Consider the following 20,636-nt stretch of genomic DNA (forward strand, 5'->3'; position numbering starts at 1 on the left):
CTTTGAAAATGACGATGACAACATATGGACAAATGTGCTTGACACAGTGGATGAATGTATGGTTACGATAAGAGCTGTAGGAGCTCCCAATAAAAGTATTTAATTAAACAAAAGAAATATAGAATAATCAAGCAGACCCTTGTCCTATAAGCTGGAAATATCAGATATTGAGGCACAGCCACTAAGACCTATGTAGCTATGTACAATTCATGTAAAATTATGAGAAACTGAACTAAAGTTGTAACATTGTAAATCAAGAGAAATTGTAAATGTGCAGAATCTCATCTACTTCAAGATATTAGCATATTAAAGTGGTGTTGTTTTGTTCCATTTTAAAAAACAAGGAAGGTGTACATCAGGGTTGCATCCACTCATCATACTTATTCCATTTGTATGCTGCACAAAGTGATCAGACAAGCTGGATTCCATGAAGAAGGATGTGGCATCAAAGTTGGAGGAAGGCTCATTAACAACCTGAGATGGCATAGCCTCGCTTCTGAAGGCGAGGAGAACTTAAAGCACTTGCTGATGAAGATCAAGGATTACAGCCTTCAGTGTGAACTATAATTCAATGTAAAGAATAACAGAATCCTCGCCATGAACCATTAGGTAACATCATGATAAAAGGCAAAAAGGTTGAATTTGTCAAGATTTTGTGTTGCTTGGATCCACAATCAATGCTGATGGAAGCAGCAGTCAAGGCATCAAACTATGTGTTGCCTTAGGTAATTCCGGTGCACAAAACCTCTTTAGAGTATTGAAAATCAAATATGCTACTTGAAGACTAAGGTAGCCTGATCTAAGCCATAGCATTTTCCATTGCATCATATGCATGTGAAAACTGGACATTGAATAAGGAAGACAAAAGAATTGATGTGTTTGAATTGTGGTACCAGAGAAGAAGATGGCACATACAACGGACCACTGAAAAGACAAACGATCTGTCTTGGAAGTAGTAGGGCTAGATTGTCCTTACAGGCAAGAATGGCAAGACTTAAGCTTACAGACTTTGGATTTGTTGTCAGGAGAGATCAGTCCCTGGAGAAAGACATTATGCTTGGGAAAGTGAAGGGGCAGTGAAAAAGAGAAAGTCCCACAACAAGATGAATTATCCCATGCCTACAACAACGGCCTCAAGCACAGGAACAGTTCTGAGGATGGAGCAGCACCAGGTAGTGTCACGTTCTGTCTGCATAAAGTCGCTGTGGGTTGGAGTTGACTTGATGGAACCTAACATCAACGTGAGAAAAATATTGAGCAATGCAGGAAGAAATTTTTTAAGGTGGAAGGAATACGCAGTCATTGTGCCCAAAAGAACTGATCGGTTGATATTCAACCATTTCAAAGAGTAACATATGAAAATGCTGAAAGTACTAATTAGTATATGCCAAGAAATTTGAAAGACAGCTTCCTGGTCAGCCAATTGGAAGAGATCTATATTTGTGTCCATTCCAAAGAAAGGTGACCTAACAGAATGCAGAAAGATATTGTTATTAAACAATATTGTTCATATCCCATGCAAATAAAATATTGCTGACAATAATTCATCAATGGTTGCAGCAGCACATTGACAGTGAGCTTCCAGAAATCCAAGCTGGATTCAGAAGAGGACACATTACCAGAGATATCATTGCTGATATCAGATGAAAAGCAGAGAATACTAGAAATATTTTATTTGTATTTTATTGGCTTTGCAGAGACATTCAACTGTGTGCACCATAACAAACTATGGGTAACATTGAGGAGAACAGAAATTCCAGAACCCTTCATTGCTCTCATTCAGAATCTCTACGTCGAACAAAAGGCAGTCATATAAACAGAACGAGAGAATATTGCATGGTTTAAAATCAAGAGAGGTGTACATCAGGATTGGAGGGAGGCTTATTAACAACTTTCAATGGGCAGAGGACACAGACTTGTGTATTGAAAGGAAGGGGACTGTAAATAACTTGCTGATGAAGAGCAGACTTCAGTGTGAATTACAACTCAGTGTCAATAAGACCAAAATCCTCACAACTGGACCAATAGACAACATCATCATAAACTAAAAAAAAATGCAAGTTATCAAGGATTTCATTTTGCTTGAGCACAGTCAATGCTCATAGAAGCAGCAGTCAAGTAATCAAATGATGTACTGCATTAGGCAAATCTACTGCACAAGACCTCATTAAAGTGTTGAAGATCAAGGATGTCACTCTAAGGATTGGGTGTCCCTGACCCAAGGAACAGATGCATGTGAAAGTTGGACAATTAATAAAGCAGACAGTAAAGGAATTGATGCATTTGAATTATAGTGTCACTGTAGAATATTTAAAATATCACAGATTTCAAAAACAAACAAACAAACAAGCAAAGAAATCTGTCTTGGAAGAAGCACCACCAGAATGTCCCTTAGAAGCATGGACGGAAAGACTTCATTTCGTGCACTTTGTACACATCACGAGAAGAGAGCAGATCCTGGCAAAGGACATTATACTTGGTAAAGCAGAGGGTCAGTAGCAAAAAAGAGAGTCACAGAGAAGGATTGACAAACAAAAGGCCCACACTTAACGATGATGAGACTGGCCCAAGACCTGACAGTGTTCATTCTGTTGTGCTTAGTCACTACGAGTCAGAATTTACTCTACGGCAGTGAGTTGGGAGGGAGTGAGTTTACACCCAACAACTAGAGTGTGCATATTCTTTTTAAGTGCACAGGGATCAATAACCAAAAAAAATCAAATATCTGAATAGCTATCATAGCACTAAAGTCAAAGGAATATGTCTTCTGACCACAGTGAAATTCAGAACCACAAAAAGGTAACTAAAGGAGTCTTCCCATTCCACATCCTCCTCCGCCTGGTCATTCTGCATCTTAGTTCTATTCATAACATTTATTACAGCTTGAGAACAATTTCATCTGTTTCCTTTGTTCCTTGCTGTTTGCCTTTCTCCCTGACTAGACAGTGAGTCCTATAAAGAAAGACTTCATCAACTTGTTTACGAAGCTGTCCCCCGGATCAATAATAGTGTGTGATTCAAGGTTAGCGCCACCACCCACAGCTATCAGGGGGATTCAGACCCAAATGAATTGAATTGAATGAATGATCAGCACTGAAGAAGAACAACGGCACGGGAAGGAAGGACACGCATAAGAATGTGTGTGCATGCTGATGAGGACATTTCCGGTAGTAAGAGAACTGCAGCTTTAACCGCAGCAGACAGGAGGAATTTACTGGCTTCCTCAACTCAAAACTACAATGGCAGCATGGCTTTCAGGAAAGGCTTCATGCGGAGTTGCAATGATGCTTTGGTTTCCTCTTGTTATCTCTTTTCAAGCCATGTTGCCTTCGGTCTCTTGTAGAACGTCTCCTGGTTGTGCAAAGTAATTTCCTACCTTTATCCTCTAGCTTAGCCATCCCAGATGAATGTAAACTCCTCATGCTAAATTCGTTTCAACAAAGGACTGTTTCTCAATGGAGCGTATATGAACCTATAGCTACTCAATCACCATGACCAGAGTTCCTGACTCTCCTTCCTGGATCTGTAAACCCAAGAAGTAAAATCACTCCCATCAAACCCAGAGAGACTAGTGGAGCAAGAGTACTTTCCACAGGAAAACTGAGACCTCATTACCAGAATAAAGGGGGGTTGTTAGCTTATCAGTCAAAGTCCGCAGAGTCCCTCTCTAGTGCAGATATAACAAGTTAATGGATTTAAAAAGGTCTCTCCTAAACGTCTCCATGGCCAAGGTGAAGGAGATGGTGGTGGTCTGGCTGAGTCTGTGAATGGGGTAGAAAACAACTAAACAAGATCAAGGCAAGCAGGGGGGCAGCTTTATTTCATGATGGCCCCGGTCTTCACAGTTGTGAAGACTTCTAACGTAACTCAGCCACTTGGGAATAGAAGTGGAGAAGGTAGAAAGTAACATTGTCCAAGGGTTGGGAGTTTGCCAGGCAAGTGGTATAGAAAGTCAGGGGTTGGTAGGAACTGAAGATCCTGGAGGAGAGCAAATGAAGTAATCAGTCAGGGCATCAGACAGAGCGGTGAGAGAGGAGTTGCTAGATAGGGAGCGCATAGAGAAGACACAGGGCTCAGCAGGGCACTGGACAGACATGAGGTGTGGGGAATCAGAGAATAGAGCACTCGCATAGTCAAAGTCCTGGCAAGATCCAAGGAGCAGAGCTTAAAATGGATCGGAGGGCATGATTACAGAGTTAAAAAGGCCCACCAATGAGTTCCTAAGTGGAAGTAGGGATTTCTGAAGATGCTGTCAGGAATGAAGTAAAGGGGAAAATGATTCATTTATGAGCTTCGGCCCTACCTTCATTTGCTCAGCATTCATGGAAGACATCTGTAAACTATATTTGAAAAATATACCCATCTCCCTTTTGCTTAAGAAGCAACTCATTTTTTTAATCATTTGGAGAACTCTTTCTCTCTAAGGGTAGCTCATGGGGACCATGTGTGAGCAACCATATCCATACCCCCAAGTCTAAGAAAGTGGTACAGTCTATCTCCCTGCCACAGTGATTGGATCAGAGGGAAGCACATGACCCCACCTAGACCAATGAAAGTCTTCCCTAAGACTTTTGTTTAGTCCACTGAGAAAGCAGCTTTCTCCTTCAGCCAGATTTGCTAACCTACTGTAACATGTCTGGAATTGTTAGTGGCTGCCACTGCAACATACAGGGGAGAGCTTTTTTGAGAAGGAAGCCTAAAAGGAATTAAGTGGGGCTGAAAGAGAAGAAAAAAAAAGACATGTCTGATAATATCACTGGTCACTTGGATTTAGTCATTCTTGAAGTTCTAGATCCATCCCTGGGGGTTTCAGCTATGTAAACATGAGACTTCTGCTTCCAGGTACGATGGAGTACTTTGTCCCAGATCTAGCTCCCTCATAAACAACTAAACAAACTATTTCATTTTTAAAAAATGTTCAAAGGCATTGGAGCTCTGTGAAAACAACCAAAACTAGAAAGGACAAGATACACAGAGTTGGAATTACAAAGAGGTGAGCTGGCACTCTGTGGTCATGTGTCCCCCTTAGGGACAGTTGCTAAATTGGGGTGCAAGAGAAGAGGATGAGAGCCCAGACCTATCCTGGGCAGAGATCACCGCTGAGGAACAAAGAAACCACCAGAACTTTTGAAAGTCTCGCAGATTTGGAGACACCAACTTGGAGGCTAAAGGGGCCAAGATTCCAATGAGCAGGGGCCAGAGAACTGAGCCTGGCACTAATTTTTCCCCATTGGGGTATCTGCCAAAGCCTGAAGCTAAACAAAAAGCCACTTAAAAGCAGAATGAAATGTTGAGCAATCTAGCAGTCCTGAGGAGACAAGGACTGAATTCAGGTCTGAACAAGGAGGAGGGTCGTTGTGAACACACCTGGCTCTCAGTTTCAAGTCCTGGAGGACGATGTCCTTGCAACAAGGGTGGTCTGGAGGTTGACGGATCCTTACGAAAGCTGCAACCCATCTTAGACTCAATGCAGTGTGATGCTATTGAGGTGATCAGTCCCCAGGATCAGTCCCCACTCGATCTGATTAATCTAGAGAAATGCTGATTGAACCTCCTGCTTTTTAACACAATGTGTGATATTCAATCAAAAATGACTAGATGTGCCAAAAGACAGGACTATATAACTAAAAAGAAGTGAACTCACAAGCAAGAGAAACCATTATGCAAAAGCCAAGACACTTCCCTGTTGGCTTAAGTCATGACGAGGTGGGTTTCTGTCCCTCCTGCAAGAGAAACTCCTAACAAGGTCCCTTCGCGCCCCTCACCACCCACCCGAGTTCATTAACATGGCAGAAGCCACACAGAATTTGCACCACAGTTTCCCTCCTACTTTATCCAGATTTCAATGGGAATACTTTAAACTAAAAAAAATCCAGATTTTTGCTCATTGTTTTAGCAAACATTGAATGTCTCTGCATGCCCTCTTTGTCAGAAGGGTTAACAATAATCTGTGTGAAGCGTAACCACAGTATGTGACATTCGGCGTTCCTTGTGGTTGTTGTTAAAGGTTGTCAAGTCGTTGTCAACTCATAGTGACCTCCAGTGACAAAGTAGAAATTCCCTATACAGTTAGCTTGGCTGTGCATCTTTGAGGGAGCAGGTTCCCAGGTCTTTGTGCAGATTTGAACTGTTAATCATTTGGTTAGCAGTCAAGTGCTGCATCACATGCATCCTCAGGGGTCCCTTGACATGCCTTACAATAGTCAGCTGGAGTGCTTTGGGTCAATAATAATATCTTCATTTGCACATGAGTGAACCTGAGCATAGGGTTAGGTCCTGACTGTAAATGAGTAAAGATTAAAGAGGTTAAGTAACTTGCCTAGTCATGCATAACTAAATGGAAGAATGAGGTCTTGAACCAGACTCCCCTGGCCAATGAATCCAGTAGCCCTGGGGGCTAGTCATAGATCTGGCATTGACTGGCTCTGTACTCTTGAGAGGATCACTTCTCTCTTAGCCTCAGCCAATCCATCTGCCTGTCAAGGCTGTACTTACTGCCCTTGACACCTCCTAAGAGTCTTCAAAATGTGTCTAATCTGTACTTCCAACTTTTTGAGCAAGAGGATGTGAATCTTAGGTCCCTGGACTATAATACCAGTAAATCAAGTACCTCTATGGACCAGTGAACATACGAATGTGCTTTCAAAGCTCCTGTGATCCCAGGTTCCTTTAGTCTCTCGGCCTCAGATTCATGCCAGGAGAGCAAGTACAGTCGATAGATGACATGCCTTAACATCTGTCTTCTCTTCTGGCAGGATTTGCATTTGGACAAGGACCTTCCCTGCATAGCCCGAGGCAATGAGCAATGTCAGAAATTCCAAGCATCAAGGCAGGGCCAAGTTAGGGGCAAGTTTGTGGTGAGAAGTTTTATGTTTGCTTTTGTTTTGCCGGTGTTGTTAAGAATGTACACAGTAAACCGCATGCCAATGTAACTGTGTCTACATGTACCACTCAGTACCATTGGTTATGTGCTTAGGGTGATTCCACCATCCGCTCCCACTTTGCTAAGCTGCCCAGCAACATAAACTCCCGGTTCCCCAGGGTTCCCTTCTCGCCTTTGTAGTGGTTGGCGCCACTTTGGTCCCACACAGGGAGTCCTTACAGGGGTGGGGATTTCTACTTCCTTCATAATAATAATAATACTCCTAGGAGCATTGCTATAACACAACTGATATTATCTCCATTTTCTGTTCAATCTTCATGAAAAATCTCTTCATTAAGAAGGGAACAGAAATGAGAGCTCCCCGTGGCACAGGTAAAGAAACAGGGGTTCTAAGAAATTCAAAGAGCTGTCCAGGTTCAGTCGTGGTGCCTAATGTCCCCTTCTCTCTGCAGAGGCAGAGCCAGGGCTAGAAATGGACGGCTGGTCCTGTGAGCTCCCCAGACCCCCCTAGAATAGGACAGTTCTGTTAGAAAGGGGACAAGCTCCTCAGCACCATTCATCTCCCAGACCCCCTTCCTGTCTTTAATGGCCCAGACTCCCTGGGCAGCCCAGGCAGCACCCCTCTCAGGAGAACTGCTCCACACGCACAGAGGGCCGCCCCCGAGGCACCAAGCTCCACAGCATGGCGTGAACAAATCACATTGCTTAACAGCAGACCGTCTCCTCAGTCACATGCATGTGTGCAGGCATGCTGGAGATGCCTAACTGAGTGCAGCTGGCCTCAAGCTGACGGCCAGTGTGTGCACATGCACACACATATGCACGCACACGTTTAGAAGGTGCCTGCTGCCAATGCCTTGCCTGGCAAACCAGGGACATGCTAGTGGTTGATAAATATGAACCGAGTCCGTCTCGGGACACTTCTCAGGATCAAGCCCATCTGGGTCAGGTGCTCCTAGGACGGTGACTCTTTTTCTGTCTACACCCACAATCCACCACAACAAGTCGTCCACATCCCGGGATGCACAGGGAACCCCTCCAGCTGCAAGGACCCTGTGAACTGGACAGCTTGGCACACTGCGTCGGTCATGTCTTGGTTCTTTTTTCTCCAGTCTCATGTCATTGAAATATTATTCTTTCCACTTGTATACCACCTCTTCACACCCTCCCACACCAGCCTGTTGCAAACGATGTTTGTTTTCCTCTTCTGTGGCATCATTTAATGGCAGACAAGTGCATCAGGGGGCTGATCACCCAGAATCCCCAATGTAGGCCCCAGGAATACCCTGTCTGAGGCATGCATTGGAGGTTTTGGGTGATTAGAATTACAAATTTGTCATGCAATCCTGGCCAATTTGGAATTGGCGCCCTGACATCAAGTTTATGTCCTTTTGGCCTTGCCAGGAGTTGCTAGGATTGTCAGGGGCTTTTTTTTTTTTTCACCAAGAAGTTAGGATTTCATAAATAGTTGGCAGTGCCTTAAAGGAAGCCTGCTCTTTAACATGAGATAATGTATGTTTTCTTTCTACTTACTTGGAGTAGGTCGCACTGGGAGCCACCCAAGTTCACTTTTAAATCATTTATCTGCATACCAGACGTGGCTTTTGAAGTCGTCCACACCAACCCACAGGGAAGTCAGAGCCCTGGCCTGCGCCCGTGGCCCCACTGTGTGCCCCGCCGCCCATAACAGGAAGTGTGTCAGAGCCGGGTGGGCACAGGTGGGTGGAGCAGGCCCGCGGGGCTCAGTTCCATCAAACGGAAAACCATCTGACGTGTCCTCAGTGTATCCGTCTGGAGCAGACGCAGGTCAAATGTCTCTCTTGCCTCCAAGTCTCAACCCGCCTTTCTGGTCTACCCTGCTGGCCTTCCGCTGCGGCACATGGCGCAACAGCGGGCCTTTCAAAGTGCAGGCGGCAGGAAATCACATCTGAAGTGCCTGGCACGGAGGGTATTTTTATGCCGTTCTTTTTCCCTGTTCTTTTCATCTGTTTTCTCCTTTTTTTTTCTTTCCAGTTTGCTTTTTCTTCTTGATTTATTGTTGTATTATTCTATTTTTAAACCAAGACATACTTTTGCATCAGGCTTTTTAATATAACTCCTATAAAAATTAGTGATGGGTCGACCTCAAACCATTCAGGGGCTGGAAGTGGTAGGCATTGGCTTCCCCGGGTGCAGATGCTTATCCGAATCAGCACCAGCAGCTGCGGTCTGAGGAGCAGAGCAAGGAAGCAAGACAGCCCTCTGGCCTCCCGCTGCCCCTCCCCAATCTAGAGTGAGTGACCTCCAGCCCTTGCCACTCAGACGTGAAATGACTGGTTTCCTCCCCCCTCGAGGGACTAGAAAGTCACTGTCTCTCTTTTCGTGTAGAAACGTGGCATTCCGGGAAGAATCTGGTGCACCCAAGAGAGGAAGGGTGAAGTCCAGCCCAACTTGCCCACCTTGGTACTGGTCCAGTTGAGGCGGGTTTCAGAAGAACAATAGAAGAGGGTAAAATCCCGCCTTCTTTGCAATCTTTCTACTGTCTCAGGAGGTGGCCCCAGCTCTGAGGCCAGAGAGACTTACACTGAAATCTCTGTTCATACCAGCCTGTGAGTTCATGAGGTGTCGACAGGATCAGGTACCAGGCATGAGAAGACGCAACATAAACAAATATATTGATGCAAATGGTGGGGGTGCAGAATGGAAACCCAAAGCCCGTCTGTAGACAATTGAACATTCCCTCACAGAAGGGTCACAAGGAAGGAAAGAGTCAGCGGGGCTGTAGCATAGCACCGACGGAACACATACATTCCTCTAGTTCTTTAATGCCTCCCCCCCACCCTACCCCACATCATGACTCCAGTTCCACCTCACAAATCTGGCTAGACCAGAACATGTACACTGGTACAGATAAGAGCTCTCGACACATGGAATCCAGGACAGATAAACCCCTCAAGAACAGTAATGGGAGTAATGATACCATGAGGGTAGGGAAGGTGGGGGAAGAAAGGGAAGAAACAGGGAACCAACTACAATGATTGACATATAACCCCTCCCCCCAAGGGTGAAGAGAGACAGCAGATGGTACAAGATATGAAAATAAATTATAATTTATCAGGGATCCATGAGTGTGAGGTGGGGGGGGGGAGAGAAAAGAAGAGCTGATACCAAGGGCTCAAGCAGAAAGAAAATGTTTTGAAAATGATGATGGCAACATATGCACAAATATGTTTGATACAGTTGGTGTATGGATTGCTATAAGAGCTGCAAGATTCCCCAAATAAAATGATTTATTAATTAAAAATATATATCTGTGCATTGGGTGACCTGGGATTAACAGCTTTAATTTCCTGAGCCTAGGCTTAATCATCTGTGAAACCGGAATGAAATACTTTCTAGTGTGTTTGTGTCCCTGAGTGGCACAACAGGGAATGTACTAGGTTGTTAACCAAAAGACTGGCCATTCCAGTCCACCCAAAATACCTCAGAAGAAAGGCCTGGCAATAGAGTTTCGGTTCAACCACTGAAAAGTCTATGGGATTTCTGGCAAGAAGGAGGATGAGGCAGACAAGTGACCCAGACACTCTGCAACAGGGGTGGGGACTCTCCACCCCATGGACTGCATAAGGTCCACAAACTCATCAATATCAGCAAGCATCACATGCCTTACCAGAGAAGCTGTCTAAGCTTTCACATTAGATGTTTGACCAAATACAGCAAGCTCCTCTTTAAAAAATCACTTTATTGGGGGCTCATACAACTCTTATTACAATCCAAATGTACATCAATTGTACAAAGCACATTTGTACATTCATTGCCCTCATCATTCTCAAAACATTTGCTCTCCACCTAAGCCCCTGGCATCTTTTAATTGATCATTTTAGTTGACAGTTGATCATTTTGTATGGCCTGCGAATGACATTAATGGGCCTTGGCAGAAAGAGTGTCCGTATCCCAGCTCTACAGCAAAGACAGGAGAAGCTAAATGACATGGAAAAGGGTGGTCATTCTGGAACCCTGGGTTTCAAAGCAATGGATAAAGAAGATTAGCGACCCGCTAGAAAATTAAACTGAATGCAAAAAAGTACAAAGCGCCAAATGGTGAATTGTCAGCTCAACTGACATCATGATCCGGGTGGCAACCCCATAACTGGTTTCGTTTCCCCATGACCTCACCAGTACCTACCCCAGAGATGAATAATCAGAAAAGTGGGGTCTTTCTATTTGTTACTCTCTACACCCATCTAGTGACCAGAGGGTGGCCAACTGCCATACCACCTACTTGGGAGCTGATGACACCCCTACCAATACAGTCCTTGCTCCACCTGAGGTTGAAGGGACTCTCTCGTGGATCAGGTTACAAGTGCCACCAATTCTATGTTTGGTCAGCTGAGTGCACAGTGCCAGGCCAAGCTGGGCACTCTGCCTCCAGCTGCCCTCTGCTTTGGCAGGAACTCCTTCCAAAACCAGGTGCCCTGCCCCCCCGCAGCCTCTTTGGCCAGCAAGAGCACTTGCCCTCCCAAGTGATCCCCCCACTTCCTCCCCTCTCCCCCTCCCCCCCTCCCGCCATCTTGCTTTCCTTCTCTTGTTTGTTTCTTCTTTTTATTGATTGTTTCTTTGTGTTTTCACTTTTACTTTTCTTTTCCCCTTCCCTTCTCTCTATTTCCTTTACCCTTCTTTTTCTCTCCTTTCTATTTCCTCCATAGGGCTTGTGGGAATTTTCTTTTTTTCTCCTTTTTTTTGGTTGTTGTTGCTTGTTTGGGTCCCCCCCCCTTTTCGTTTCCTTTTGATTTTTCTATTTATTATTTTCTCTTTTGTATTACTGTTTGTTCTTTTTTATTTACTGTGGTTTTTCTCTTTTTTCCCCTCTTTTCTGTGCCACCAAGTGGGAGACAACGCAGTGCCCACACTGCCCAGACGCATGTACAGCCTCAAATGCTCTATATGAACAACAGAAAGAGAACTACACACACACTCCCATCCTTCGTCACATACACCAAGAAACAGGGAGAAGTGCTTACATGCTGCCAGGCTAATAAGCAGAGTAGTGTAACCACTCCACTCGCCCAGACATATGAAATCTAAATAAATTCCCCACAATGTGGGCAAGGCACACCTATGTACATTCACACATTAAATACAAAGGCAACCACGCCAGTTTCTCAGAGACAATAGATCATCACAATTCACATGGAGAAACAAGATAGAGGGGCTCATCACGGTTAACCAAAGTCTAATCTAAGACATTTCTGTGACAAGGTCCTGCTCAACACTCACCCTCATGAAGTGATCACTGAAGGTATGGATGCTATATCAAAGTGTGGTGAAGAAATCAGATGGTGCCCAGCTATCAGAAATAATAGCAACCGGGGTCTGAAAGGCTGTCTTAAAGCAAGCAGCCATCTAAGGGGGCTTCAATTAAATCCACACAGAAGAAATACATCCGTCTGTGTGACCCAAAGAGTTTTAATAATAAAATTCATAACCAAAAGAGGAAATTGTTTTAGAGCCTAAATTCTGAGCATCCAGTTTGCAGAAGGCTATGGATGACAGTGAAAGCCCAAACCCCATTTGCAAAGCCTCCTGTAGATTAAGCCTCTGTTGAACTCCCTCTCACCATTGACCAGGGATGTGAATAGTCTTTCCCTTATACAGAATACATTGAAAAGTGGATTTACATATCCTGAAAAATTATCCCTCAAATACAGCAGCAAAATTAGAACATTTCCAGATGAACCAATGAATGGAATTTCTGAAAATCTGAAAAGAAATAATAAAGGGAGACAGCATGATAGACTAGGTATCTGAGCCATCGCACAAATAGAAATATACAAACCCATGTTCATAGCAGCACTGTTTACAATAGCAAAAAGATGGAAACAATAAATATCCATCTGTGATAAATAGTTAAATAAAATATGACATTTATACGCAATGAAATATTATACAACATGGGAAAGCTATGATGAATCTGGGAAACAATTCAAAACATGGGTGAACATGGAAGGCATTATAATGAGTAAGTTTAGTCACAAAAGAACAGATGCCATATGAGTCCACGCATAGAAAAGGCAAGAAAAGGTTTCACACAAACAGAAACAATATTTGTTGGTTACCAGGATTGGAGGGAAAGAGTCGATAAATCATAAAATCAAGGATAGACGCACCCTATAGTTCAAATGTATGCACTAACTACTAAAACTAGTGAAAAATAAACTAAACACATAGTAATCTCTTCAGTCTGAGATTGATCAAGCATACAATTAAGATGCATTGTTAATTATCGGTGATTGTTATACAAAAGTTGGAAACAAAAAGCAAGGGACAGTAGTTGGAAACTATGACCTTGGTGATAGAAACAAAGCTGGAGATGATAGAGTTTTGTAAGATCAATAGCTTTTTAAATATCATCCAAAAAAGGTTGCAGCAGAACATCAACAGGGAGCTGCTAGATTCAAAAGACAGTGTGCAACAAGACATAGCATTGCTGATATCAGATAGAGGTTGACTGAATGCAGAAAATAGCGAAAAGATGTTTAGTTGTGTTTTATTGACTCTGCCAAGGTATTCAACTGTGTGGATCATCGTCAACTATGGATGACCTGGAGAAGAATGAGAAGTCTCAGGCACTTCCTTGTGCTCAGGCCGAACTTGGACGTGGTTCAAGTGGCAGTCATGTGAGGTAAATAAAAGAAATACTGTGTGGTTTAAAATCAGGAAAGATGGATGTCAGGGTTGTATCGCTTTCCATACTTATTCAATCTGTATGCTGAGAAAATCATCAGAGAAACTGGGTTCTATAAAGAATACGACATCGGGATTGGAGGAAGGCTCACTAACTGCTATATGCGAATGATCCAACCTTGCTTACTAGATAGAAGTGAGGAGGGCTTGAAGCACTTGCTGATGAAGATCAAGGATCACAGCTACTTCTTCAGTTGGCTTACTGTTTCTCATCATTGTAGATGGAAATCAGTTGTGATCGGCAGAATAAACACCAAATGAAATACCAAAACTGAACACCTTAAACTCACTGACATTGAGTCTATGCTAGCTCACAACCACCCTACAGGACAGAGTAGAACTGAGACTATAACTCTTTACTGGAAGAGGAAGCCCCACTTTTCTCCGGAGGAGCAGCTAATGGTTTTGCACGGTTTGCATTGCAATTAGCAGCTGATTGCATAATCACTATACCACCAGGGATCCCTCGTGAAACACCACTTCCGATTACTAGAAACCAGACGCTGGGGGAAATGTCTGGTTCTAAATCTGGAACAAGAAATATATAAGATAGCCCAGGATAGCTTGACATGTCAGACAGGTAGAAAATGATCAAAGACTACTAAAGTCACATAAAAAGGAATCCAAAGTCAATGTGACAAGGTCCTTACTGACAGATTGCCACTGATAAGGCAATTTGAACTTCAGTAAGGCTGAGAGTTGCAGTGGATTGAAATCCATCAAATATCTTTAAGCTCACACGGTGGGAGTTTATTTTTAAAGGCTAATTAGTTCTTAGAGTAGCTAGTAAGAAGCCAATTGAACTTTGAGTAAATGCAATGACTCGAGCTTTTATCCTGTCCTTTCTCCGTACACCTACTAATGAGAAACGGAAAAGGAGATCAGGGGAAACCTTGGCTTCAAAAATTATCCTAGCCACTCTAAAAGAAAACTATGGCATTTGGTTATTGCCATTCTGCAACATCAAGTAAATTAACGTCTATATCATTGAACATCATTGGTCGTCAACATCACAAAAATGCAAAAACTTGGTATTATTCCTCTGATGGAAATTGCATAGCACCACTGCTTAGCCTTCCCTGCCGAAAACTGAATCTGAGTCTGATCCATCTTGATTCGGCCACCACTTCTCAGGAAACATAGGGGAGAGAGAAACATGTGAAGCGATGCAAAAAGAATATGAGCATCAAAATCCCACATATTCCAAGAATCTGAGTGAACCATTCCAGGGAAAAGAGAAGGCTGTAGGGGGAACATTCGGATTAAAAATGAGACTTTTAAAAGGGATCAAAATTTTACTTAATGAATAAAGCTAAATTATAATATCTAGGCTTTCACATTTTGGAAATACAAACAGGAAGAGAAGTAAAGAAAAGATAACTACAAAAGTCATGATATTGGTTACCTTTGGGGCAGGGAGAGATGTGAGTTTGAGATGGCATGTGGAGGGTCTCTGAGGTGGGGTGACAGGTTTCTGGATAAAATTCTACTTCTTGATCTGAGTGGTGATTATAAGGGTGTCGTAGATTAAACCGTGAGCCCCCTAAAATATGTGTCAACTTGGCTAGGTCATGATTCTCATTAGTATACAATTTCCCTCCATTTTGTGATCTGATGTAATTATCCGCTATATTGTACACCTTAGCCCCTATCATGTTAATGAGTTAGGATTAGTGGCAGCTGTGTTAATAAGGCAGTCTACAAGCTACAAGATTAGGTTCTGTTATAAGTCCATTTCTTTTTTAATTGCATCAATAGAAATACCGGGTTTAACATGCACAAAGCCAAGAAAACCAATGAATTTCTATCGCACTGTCCTTTAAACACCCCAGCAGGAAAAAGCTGCTGGATGCAGATACCATGCATTGCTGCTAAGTCAATTTCTTTTAAGAGTAAAAAAAAGAAATTTAGCAAGCTACCAGAGATCAGAGGGATGTACTACCACCAAGAAAGAAGTGCCATCATCCAAACTCAGATTTTTGGACCCAGAGTCCCTGGACTGGGAACAGGGGAATATTCGTGATAAGGGCTTTCCTCTAGAGCAGAGAAAGTCTTTGCACGAAGTTAGCATCCTGAATTCAGACTTCTAGCCTCCTAAACCATGAGAGAACAAACTTCTGTTTGTTAAATCCGTCCACTTGATGCACTTTTGTTGTAGCAACACTAGATAACTAAGACAAAGGACGTTGGTTCACATAATAATTCACTAATACACACATTTGTGTTGTTTTCCTATCTGTATTGGGGTCTACAATAAAAGAAGGGTGGGGGAGGTCCTGTTCTAGCAAAATGGAAAGTTAGTGACTGTTTATTCCTGTTAATTGAGCATCCAAGTGAGCAAATGAATGCAATGAGGAAGGCAGTTTCTCAAGAGCAGGGGCCTTGTCTTCTGCTTTTGTTCACTGTTGCATCCCAGCATAAGTACACACACACACACACACACACACACACACACACTACCACCGAGTTGATTCTGACGCATATCAACCACCTTGCCTGGCAAGTAATAGGTGCTGCAGAATATGAGCTTACAAGTTGAGTAGCTGTGTCTTCCATCTACTTCACTTGTACAAGTGAGAAACTTGCTATGGCTCCCTCTCCCATCTGGAATTGTCATGCTTTTGATCCTCTAGATCTTTTCTCCTTTGATCATATAGACTGCCTTCCTTCCTCTTCTCCAAATCCATCCTCTTCCCTCTCTCTGGGAGCCCCCCTGATTCAGCCAGCACCCCTGGAGCTCTCTTTCTCTTCAGAGCCTGGGGTTCAGCAGAATTTTCTATTTGAGTTTTCATATGGTACCAAAGCCATGCACCCAGGCTGGCTCTCTCTCTCTCTCTCGCTCTCTCTCACTCTCTCTCACACACACATACACACAGATCATTCATTCTGCCTATAACACTTCCAACACCTTTGTCTACTAGTGAGTTCCTTTAAGATTTAACTATTCTAGAAGATGGAGAGCTCTAGGTAGGGTCCTCCTCCATGTTCCCTGGAATCCTCCAAGACACATATACCAGAGTGTGACAATGTCCTTCAGGACTTCCTCCCTTACCTCTTGGAAATCAAGGTAAGTCCTTTATCAATGCCTCCAGAGCCCAAGATCCAAACTTCAAACTCACAGTCACTCAGTTTGTGCTGATTCATAACGACCTTATAGGACAGGGTAGAACTGCCCCTGTGAGTTTCTAAGATTATAACTCTTTACAGGTGTAGAAAGCCCTGTCTTTCCCCTTGGAGGGGCTGGTGGTTTCAAACTGCCAACACTGTGGATCACAGGCCAACGTGTAATCACTATGCCAACAGGGCCCTCAAATCCCCAAGCTCAGAGCCCCTATGAACACCCTTCTCTAATTTCCCCTTTTGAAGTGCCATGAGACTGTCAGTGTGCTCTCCCCACACTGCATTATCTGTTCAGCTTGGCTTGGCCAACACTGTTGCTCAGGTTTCCCCAGGTTCAAGAACCTAGGGCAGGACCTCGGACATGGAAGCAGGAGGAAAGGAGAGAGGCAGATGACTAGACAGAAAGAGGAATGATGGAAGGATATTGAGAATTATGGATCGAGAATGAATGGATCAATAAAAATCATTAGTGGTGATTCAAAGAAAGGGCACTGAGAAGGATAGTTTGGCTTGACGATATATATTTAACCTCATCTTGTCTGAAAGATAGTCACTCTATCCCAACATCATCTGTCCTCTCAGCTGGAGACAAATGAGCCTGCTTGTTCTGAAAAGAAATGAAAATCTATCCCAACAATAACTATTCTTCTATCTTCTATTTCCTCTCCAAACACACACACACACACACACACACACACACGCGCACACTCACTCTCACGCTCACATTCTCACCTACACTCACACCCTCCTCCCCTGGGTCCTTGACTTTTTAAAATGGTTGTTCCTCCTGCTTAAGAGACTGTACGAGCTATTCAAGGAATACTAGCCCTTTCCTTGGACTCAAGAAAATTATTTTTTTCCATTAAATTCTAACCAGGGTGTAGTAACCATAAAATCCAGCCGCTCTTTTAGGAAGACGGATATCCTCAAAGATTTCTGTCTGGCTGTCTCCGAGAAAAATGTGTCAGATGGAGTTTTCTCAGAGACTTCCTGGCTACACTCCACCCCACACAGAATTTCTATTTGTATCAACCTCCGATCAAAATGCAGGAAGGGTTAAGGGAAACCTTTCTGAACCACAATTTGTGTCTGCTTCCCATCCTCAGTTGACTGTGTGGAATGAATGACCTGGTCCCTAACCAGCCCAGAGCTGGTTCTTGGACAGAGTCAACATAAGGCCTTCAGTCCTAACGGTCCAACACCCTGGGGTCCAAGATTCGAGACGATGGTCTAGGTCCCAGATTATATCCAAAGCCGCCATCATTTGCATGCCGCCATCATTGTGGTGAGAGACCATGAAAACAGATCGCATTCTTCGTCTCCAGGATATGGTGGAAACATCAGAAGTCAGGAAGGGGTGGGAAAGGGGGTGTGACTATTTTGAATGAACCTGAAAGAAAATACTTCCCAAACCTTCTTCAGGAGGCAAGTTCGGTTCCAGTTTTTTCAGAAGGTTGGAAAAAGTTAAGCAAACGAGAACTATAGACACTTGTTTATAGAAGGTTTTGCTCTTTAATTACTGTTTTTGTTTCACGAAAGAAAAGGCTCATAAAAGACAAGTGTGCTGGGGGTTCGGTGAGCAGGGAGCCTCCTGAGGTTGCCGGGAAAAGGCTGACTTGGCTTTGGCCTGCCCAGGACTCCCCAAGAAGTAGCAAGGTATGCGCCTTTCCCACCCTCCACCCTAAAGGTCCCTCCATACGTTTGAGACGGTTTTAAAAACCTGAACTTGTGGGACGGTCTGCTCGCTGGCACGCATTCCAGACAAGTGGTTTTCTAAGAAGCCAAGTTCTGGTTTGACTCTTTGATTGGAAAAGTATCTATTTCACTAAGGGTAATAGGCCTCTGGATGTATTCTCACCAAAAAAACCCATAAAGCAATACTTTAAATGCCAGCAGTGAGTTGCAGGGAATTCTTTTGGTTTGCCTTCAAGGACACAAAACATCGCAAAGGTCTTCTCTTTGGCAGAGAGGGGGGTCTGGCGTGGAGAGTTGGCCCAGAGATTACATGGAAAGAGTCTGATTTGGGGCTTAACGGGCCTGAGTTCGAATCCTGCCTCCACCAGCAGGGAACTCATTCTGATCTTAGAAGGGCCTCTTCACTTCAAAGTCTTACTTCACTCATTTGTAAAATTGGGACACTGGATTTCAGTCTCAGGGAGGGAGAGGGGAGGCTCAGTGAAGTGATGTTTGCACGCTTCCTTCCGCCGTCTCTGGTCCACAAACCCCATGCATGCCTGAGAAGAACTGCACTTCTAGAATTTGCATTTGCCTATCACTTCCTCTCAGAAGCAAATGGTCAAAACTTTCTTCCCAAGTACCTCTGGGTGGATTCCATCCCCAGCTTTTTGGTGAGCAGCCAAGCACCTAGCAGTCCCCCCCGGTGCACAGCAGAGCCTCCTACCCATCTGCTTAAGTCTACTACCTTTCCTCATAGCGGAACGTCCTCCAATAGTGGAATGATGGGAGGATACAGCATCGCTCAGGTCATTGCACCCATCCTGAACTCTCTGCCTGGGACCTTCAGAGGAAACAGCATTTGTCACTGCCTTTCCTTCATCCAAATCCACAGACAATGACAGAACAGGAACTTGGGGGTCTGCACAAGGTCCCAGACCCAAGGAATACTGAAGGAGTCAGAGCCTTTCCTCTCTGTCTGCTACTAAGGAAAAACAGATGCCCTCGAATCGACTTGACTCAGGGCAGCTCCACATATATAAAAATAAACTGTGCTGTCGTCTTCTCTGGGTTTTTCTGTAATAAATTCCCAGGTCTGTCTCCTAAGATTCCTGAAGGTGGACTTGAAGCACCAACCTTTTGGTTAGCAGAAGGAGACCTGGTGGTGTAGTGGTCACACATTGGGCTGCTAACTGCAAGGTCAGGGGTTTGAAACCACCAGTCATTCCCCGGGATACCAATGAGACTTTCTAGTCCCATAAAGAGTTACAGCCTCAGAAACCCACAAGGGCAGTTCTACCCAGTTCTACAGGCTTGCTATGAGTTGGAATCAATTCAATGGCAGATAATTTGGTTTAAACTGCATTTAAATGCTTTCATCCAAGACCTCATGACTAGGTACCTAAATGGAAAGTAAGTCTCAGGAAATGTACACATCATCAACCCAGGAGCCTCTGGACCAGGTAAGTAACATAATAGTGTCTAGTAGGCAGCAGGAGGGCACTAGTGCCATGGAAAGGAAGCTCTGGTTGCCCAGCCAGAACCACCTTGGCTGTTAGAATTTTGCTGTCATTGAGAGCAAGGATCCATGGAACGTACGAAGATAAGTTTTAAAATGCCACAAATTCGTAGAATATTTTATTTTATTGAAACATTGAAATGTGAAGCTAGTGTGTCTTAGCAGGGTCACCCAATGTGAACACGTTTCAGAAGCGCTTCCAGACTAAGGCTAGAATGGAGGAGGCACCGTCTGCCAACTCCCGAGCCATCAGCCACTGAAATCCCTAGGAATCGCACCAGAACATTGTCAGATACTGTCAGTCCCCTGAGTAAGACGAGCACCTCTGGTCAGAAGGCACTCCGAATATAACTGAGAAAGGGCTGCCTTCTTCCAGTACAGTCAGCCACACTGATGTGGATGGAGTGAAGTCCATAGGAGTTAAGTCTTCTGGACCTTTATTTGCACAACTCAAAAGGAGAAGAAACAGTTGCAAACATCTATTAATAACTGGAACTTGGACTGTAAGAAGTATGCATCTAAGAAAATTGGAAGTTATCAAAAATGAAATGGAATGTACAAAGATAGATATTCTAGGTCTTATTGCATTGAAATGAACTAGTACTGGCCATTTTGAATCAGAAAATCCTATGTTTTAACATGCGGGGAATGACAGAGTCAAGAGGAATGGTATCCCACTCGTTGTCAAAACAGACCTTTCAAGATCTGTCTTGAAGT

The 20,636-nt window shown here is 43.7% G+C and overlaps 1 pseudogene; it reads right to left on the minus strand.

Annotated features, from left to right (window-relative positions):
* Window positions 1–15,350: 15,350 nt before the first annotated feature.
* Window positions 15,351–15,476, minus strand: LOC142442143 (small nucleolar RNA SNORA8; annotated as a pseudogene).
* Between the last annotated feature and the right edge of the window lie 5,160 nt (window positions 15,477–20,636).

This window comes from Tenrec ecaudatus, chromosome 2 (assembly GCF_050624435.1).
Source record: "Tenrec ecaudatus isolate mTenEca1 chromosome 2, mTenEca1.hap1, whole genome shotgun sequence".
NCBI classification, from domain to species: domain Eukaryota; kingdom Metazoa; phylum Chordata; class Mammalia; order Afrosoricida; family Tenrecidae; genus Tenrec; species Tenrec ecaudatus.